This window comes from Spea bombifrons, chromosome 5 (genome assembly GCF_027358695.1).
Source record: "Spea bombifrons isolate aSpeBom1 chromosome 5, aSpeBom1.2.pri, whole genome shotgun sequence".
NCBI lineage: Eukaryota > Metazoa > Chordata > Amphibia > Anura > Pelobatidae > Spea > Spea bombifrons.
This window is the reverse complement of record NC_071091.1, coordinates 67,477,928-67,484,037: the sequence shown is the minus strand read 5'-3', so window position 1 is coordinate 67,484,037 and position 6,110 is coordinate 67,477,928. Positions and strand designations below refer to the sequence as shown.

General features: G+C 41.2%; 1 long non-coding RNA gene across 1 annotated transcript; it reads right to left on the bottom strand.

The window, feature by feature from the left end:
* Positions 1-4,959: 4,959 nt before the first annotated feature.
* On the bottom strand, positions 4,960-5,746 carry LOC128497137 (uncharacterized). Its single transcript, XR_008354280.1, has 3 exons — positions 5,648-5,746; positions 5,330-5,458; positions 4,960-5,012 (listed from the first exon to the last, which is right to left on the bottom strand). It is a non-coding gene; the product is annotated as an uncharacterized LOC128497137 (long non-coding RNA).
* Positions 5,747-6,110: the final 364 nt, after the last annotated feature.

Below are 6,110 nucleotides of genomic sequence, written 5' to 3'. Positions count from 1 at the left end.
CTGGGAGATTACAGAGCGTTCGCAATATAGACCATGTAAAAGTATTTACCCCTCTGGGAGATTACAGAGTGTTCACAATATAGACCATGTAAAAGTATTTACCCCTCGGGTGTACAAAGCATTTACAATATGGAGCTTGCAGCTGAAATGTCTGCACGAAAATAAATGTATGTGGTATACATTTCCAAGTCTCTATATTACCCACTTACACAGGGTCGGCCCAAGACATAATGCCGCCTGGGGCGAAGTTTAAAATGCCGCCCTCCCCTGGCGATGTTGGGGGGGCGGCATTTTAAACTTCGCCAACACCATTATCTACCCTATCCCCCCTCCCTCTCCCTTTGTACTTACCTTTCAGCAGTCCTGCGGCAAGTCTCCCTGCTCTGCCACGGTGCCGGCTTGTAATGCTGAGCGCCGGAAATTGACGTCACTTCCGGCGTTCAGCATTACAAGCCGGCACCGAGACCGAGCTAGAGGGCTCGCAGAGGAGAGAGGGGCACCGAGCGGGTACTGGCATCTTGGTAAGCGGAAACCACTTGGCGCCCCTCTCTCTCCTCTGCGAGTTGTCTCCTTTCTTGCCCTCTCATTGGTTTGAGATGGAAAGGAAACGGTTGCAGTTTTCTAGACTTCCCTAAAAAAAAAAAAAAAAAAAATTCAATAAATGTTCAAACTGCTTACATTTAGCCGCTGGCCACTTGGACGTCCTCACCTCCTGTGTGTAAATGAAAATTGGGGTAAGAAGTATCTGTCTGAAACGATAATCTTTCCATTTGAAAGTACCGAGTACTGTTTGATGACATAACTACTTATGCAGGCCTACACCGTACAGCCCAACCATCCTGGATTTTGCAGGGCAGTCCCAATTTTCAGACCTGAAATCTTCAATCTCCTGTTTGTCGTGGCATTAAAAATGTGTTACTAGTATTACAGTAAAAGTTTGTTTTTGTTTTTTTTGCCATGTCTGTGCAGCTGCATATTAGCCATTTGTATGAGTTCAGTCTCTGTTGTTTTAGCCAATGTACTTGAGAAGCACCCTGACTCCTTTTCATACCGCCCGTGGGGAACCAATGTCTTAGAGGGACATTTAGGTAAATGAGGAATTGGATTTTTAGTTATTAAGACTTTAGTGCCACTGCCATAAATAACCCACTTTTCTTCAAGGCTAAACATCCTTATTGTATATACAGCCTGTGGCGTATTCTGGCCGAGGCTCACAGTCCAGAGACACGTTTTAATGTTTTAATGCACTCCTGACCAAAAACAAAACAAAGGCTCGTCTCCCATTTGCCAAAAAAAATCTATACTATTGATGGAACCATGATGGAAAAAAAAACGAAACAAATATATAGTGCAATAAGTTTTAATCAGATAAAATGCTATATGTTGATAAGATTTAAACATATTGCACTATATATTATATGTTTTTTCCTATATGGATATAGATCCTACGTTATGAGAATGAAGGTGCCAAATTTTAATCTTTTATGCCCATCGGTGTAAATTTGATTTTGAATTTTTTCTGGTTGAGACAGAGGGAAATGCAGCTAATCAGGTGCTGTGTACATTCACGTTTGTACTATTTATCATTTATATAAGTCGTATTAAGTTGTGTTGTACATGGTTTGATTTCTTTGAGTAGAAACACATGCCCCACACTCAATATCTTATTATTGCAGGAAAACAAATAAGTCAAAGTTAAAAAATAACTAGTTTGAAAGCAGATGTTGTACAAGCAAATAACACACAATAGTAACGTTACATTGTGTGTGTTATTTTGGAACACTTTGTGAGTTGACGGAGAACATTGCTGTAACTGTTTACAGAGGCTTGAATGTATTGTGTACAGTATGTGGAGAAATAAAAGTCAATTAATGAAATGTTTAAATGAATCCATTAGTAATCACTGAAATATAAATAAACTTAAAGGATTTTATTAAACTGGGTGAAACCAAGATAATATATAAAGTATGCAAATGACACATTGGATGCTGTACAGGTAACTTAAGGGGTTTTAATTGAGTCTACTTATTTAGGGCTGTATAGTTTAAAGAACTGTCAATCGTCAATGACAAGAAGAAGAGGAGGATCAGCGTCTGATGAGTGGAGATACATTTGCTTTGGCAGTGAAGTTGAAGTTCTAGAGATCTTCAGGAGAGGAAGCTTGAAGGATGAAAGATCTTCCAGACATCTCAAGCCATTCTGGTAGCTGGAGAAAACAAGAATAAGAAACCTGTGATTATGAAAGCCAGGAAAATCATGGTAAGAAAATGACACGTTCTTATGGGAAGAATGAATAGAGGAGATGTTTAAGGAACAATGTGGACAAACTGACAAATACAAGATCAAACAATGTAGGGCAAGTGATGACAGAATGCATAGAAGATGAAATGGGGAACAAGACACAATTGTAACATGTAAAATGTTAGGGACAGGAGATACCGACCTGTTACAGATCTACTTGGAACAGGCTTTGAAGGATAGTTGACACAAATTCACATCTGAGCATCACACCTGGCATAGGTAACAAAAAAGATCATTAAAATGAAATCTCATCCTATGCACAAATCAAAATAAGTTGAATTTACAGCATATATACGGCCTGAAGATACAGTCATCGCTAGACAAGAACCAATGGGAGAATAGGAGGGAGGAATTAGTAAAGGAAAATTAGCTTGTTGGTTTTAAATAAAACTAGTTATTGGGTAATGTCGTGTTTATGACAAATAAAAAGAAGATACTCACAGACAAAAGACTTCCAGTGTGAAGGGTTCATTCCTCAGGCACCAGGAGAATATGACACAGACGCAAGATCTTCCAAGCAGGTTTGAAGATCTGTGTAAAAGGAAGAGGAATGGTTTCAGCAGCCAGACTGAGAAACCACGGAATTTGTAATAACCTTCTTAAAGGTTTCATAACTTACAATGAAAGTGAAAACCTTCTGAAATGATTCAACTGGCTCGTTTTGTTCCATGGTTCATCGGATCATCCTGCATGTAGCACTAAGTCCAGGGGTATATATGGTTAACTTGGTCAGTGCTTGATCTAAGAGAAAGAAGAAATAGATGCCAAGAACCAGATAGACAAGTAACCGTAGCCCAAACATTAATTAAAATAAGTTATACATTTAAATATTTCCTATCTCTAATCTCAATAGTAAGCATTTACAGCAAATACAGTCTGAGGATTTACTTACTTGTACCAACTGTACTAGTAGGTCCCAGAAGAAGTTTCTGGAGAACCAATAATGGGATAGGAGAATGATTAAATGAAAAATAGCTTGTAGGTTTTAGTTTGCTAAAATCTAAATCCATGCAGAATTCTAAATATGAAAAGAAGAGAAACAAGAAATGAGTAATAAGTTAGTACATGTAGACTATTTTAAACTACCCATAACCTTTAGTAAGGGACAAGAGACTTACAGATAAAAAGACAGAATTAATTCAAAATTTTTCCGGTTTGAAGGGTTCATTCCTCAAGCACCAGGCGACTCTGACAAAATCTCACATAGACCTACATAGAAGGAAGAGGGACAGTTTCAGCTGCCAGAGAAAGCGAACCTCTTGAAGATTTAATAACTTACAGAGTAACTCAAAAGACCTTCTTAAATGAATCAGTGCCCTTGTTTAGTTCTGTCTGTGGTACATCTCATCATCATGTTCCACTCGTTTCAGTCCAATTGGTCCACGCTGGATCTAGAACAAAGAAGAAACACATTTTAAGAAGCGGCTAGACCTTTTCCCTCTACTTCATTGTGTAGGGTAGGAATACTATTTGTAATTTGGTAGAATGGGAGATCATCTGCTGTGTTGTAGGTGCTTTTGTGTGATGTTGAACAAAATGACTTTGATGTTACGTAGCATGGAAGGCTGTCTGTGACACAGTATGACAGGTGGCAGCAGACTGCATGGCTCCCAGCTGTCCTGCTTTGCGTGTGGCCACTCAATCTCGCTGCCCATCTCTAGCTCTCTCCCAAAAAAAGAAGACAGAGGAAGATCTCTATGGGACAGCAGGATTCAGAACCACATTTCTTCAATTCTGATTATATTCTCTGGTGTTTGGAACACTGGAGAATTCATGTGCAGTAACATTCTATCCTCCGTGAATCGGGACCCCGGGGGACAGAGCTTAAAGGTAAGCTCTACTATGCATGCGCCCACCCACCACCCCCCCTGCATCCCGATTCACTGGGGGTAAAAGTTGGGAGGTATGTGTTAGAGGCCAGATGGAGTCTCGCTGCTAAGTTGTTAGGCAGTGCGCATGTGCAGTAACATTGTATCCTCTGTGAATTGGAACACCGGGGGACAGAGCTTAAAGGTAAGCTCTACTATACATGCGCCCACCCACCACCCCCCCTGCATCCCGATTCACTGGGGGTAAAAGTTGGGAGGTATGTGTTAGAGGCCAGATGGAGTCTCGCTGCTAAGTAGTTGAACAGCAGGACAAGGTGCAGCACAATGATGTTGGACAGCAATGAAGTTCGCTGTGGTGTTGTGTTGCATTAAATGCTTTTCTGTGATGTTGGACAGCGTGTGGAATGGCTGCGCTGTGGTGTTTGACAGCTGAAGTAGAGGCTTTGCAGTGATGTTGGACAGCAGGTGGAATTGCCGCGCAGTGATGTTGGACAGAGCAGGTGGAATTGCTGCGCTGTGATGTTGGACAGCTGTAGAAGGTGGTTTTCTGTGATGTGGACAGCAGGTGGAGTTGCTGTAATGTTGAGGTAGGCGCTCTGCTGTGGTGGTGGACAGCTCTGCTGCGGTGGTAGATGAAGCAGGGAGGTGACATCCTGGACTGCTGGTCGTCGTCCAACAGGAGACTTTTCAGGCAAGATCTTCAAGCTGAATCCTGAATAAAAGAGAATTTATTCCCACCTCAGATGTTTATTCCCTCCATTTGGGGCTAACAAAAGACAGGTCAGGCAAATCCCAACTTTTTTTGTTTTCGTTACAATTAGCCCCCTCTACAAATGAAAAGGATATATCCTGGGAACTGAGGTGAAGATCTCCAGTTGGGTTCTGCAAGAAAAAAGCAAAAAGTTCCTTGATTTCAAAAACACATTATAATGTATACTATGGCGGCAGGTACGTAATAACAAATCGCTCGTCAGTTGTCATTAGATGGGCTCGTTAGCAATGATTAATTGGTGAAAGGAAATGTATCAAAGGCTCGGAAGAAGAAATCATATACAATAACTTTACATGTGTGTGGGGGTTCTGTTTGTGGACGGGATGTGTTCTTACACCATTATTAAGTACTTTTTAATGTTGAAGAGCAATAAATTGTGATATTAGAACTTAGTGGATCTAAAGCATTTTGTAATGGCTACACGTACCACCAGAGGCAGGTATGGGGGCCAGATTTTGCGTTGTTCCAAATGGTCCCAGTTCAAGATGCCGAAGAAGGGATGCACTCTTATATCACCATTCGTCCCAAGCCGGCATTCTGGATCTTTAAGCAGAAGCTGAGCAAGCAAAATAAAAATAAAAAATGGTTTTTGTATTCCAATTTCCTTACGTATTTAGCCAAGTTTTTGTTGAGTTTAGTAACCATATTTTGCCCATTCCAGAATCTGCTGCACTACAGTCCCTTATTGTCTATAAAAGTTCCTGTATAGCCACACACCTTATCAGGACATTTGTGATCCACTCACCTTCATGAGGATGTCTTTCTGATCTGCTAGCAGCCAGCTTGGGTACGGGATGTCATTGTGAACGGTGCAGTCCCGGTACTCCCTCTTGGGCTGTGATGATGGAACTGGGACCCTTCCCACCAGCATCTGGTACAGAGTGACTCCAAACGACCACCAGTCTGCGGAGGCGCCATATTTCTTCGTCTGAAAAACCTGCAAAACAAGTTCAATATGTGTAAAGTGTAGATAGGTAACGCATTGTAAAATAATTAAGGTTTTGATTAAATATAGCATTAATCTAATTAATAAATTCTCACCTCGGGGGCCATATATTTTCTGGTCCCAACTACGCCTTTGGTTTTGGCTGCTCCGATGATCTTCTCCACAACGAGGCCGAAATCGCAGATCTTCAGGTGTCCCTCGCTGGTCATCAACACGTTCGCTGGCTTCAGGTCCCTAAATGATTCAGATAAAGAAGATGTTC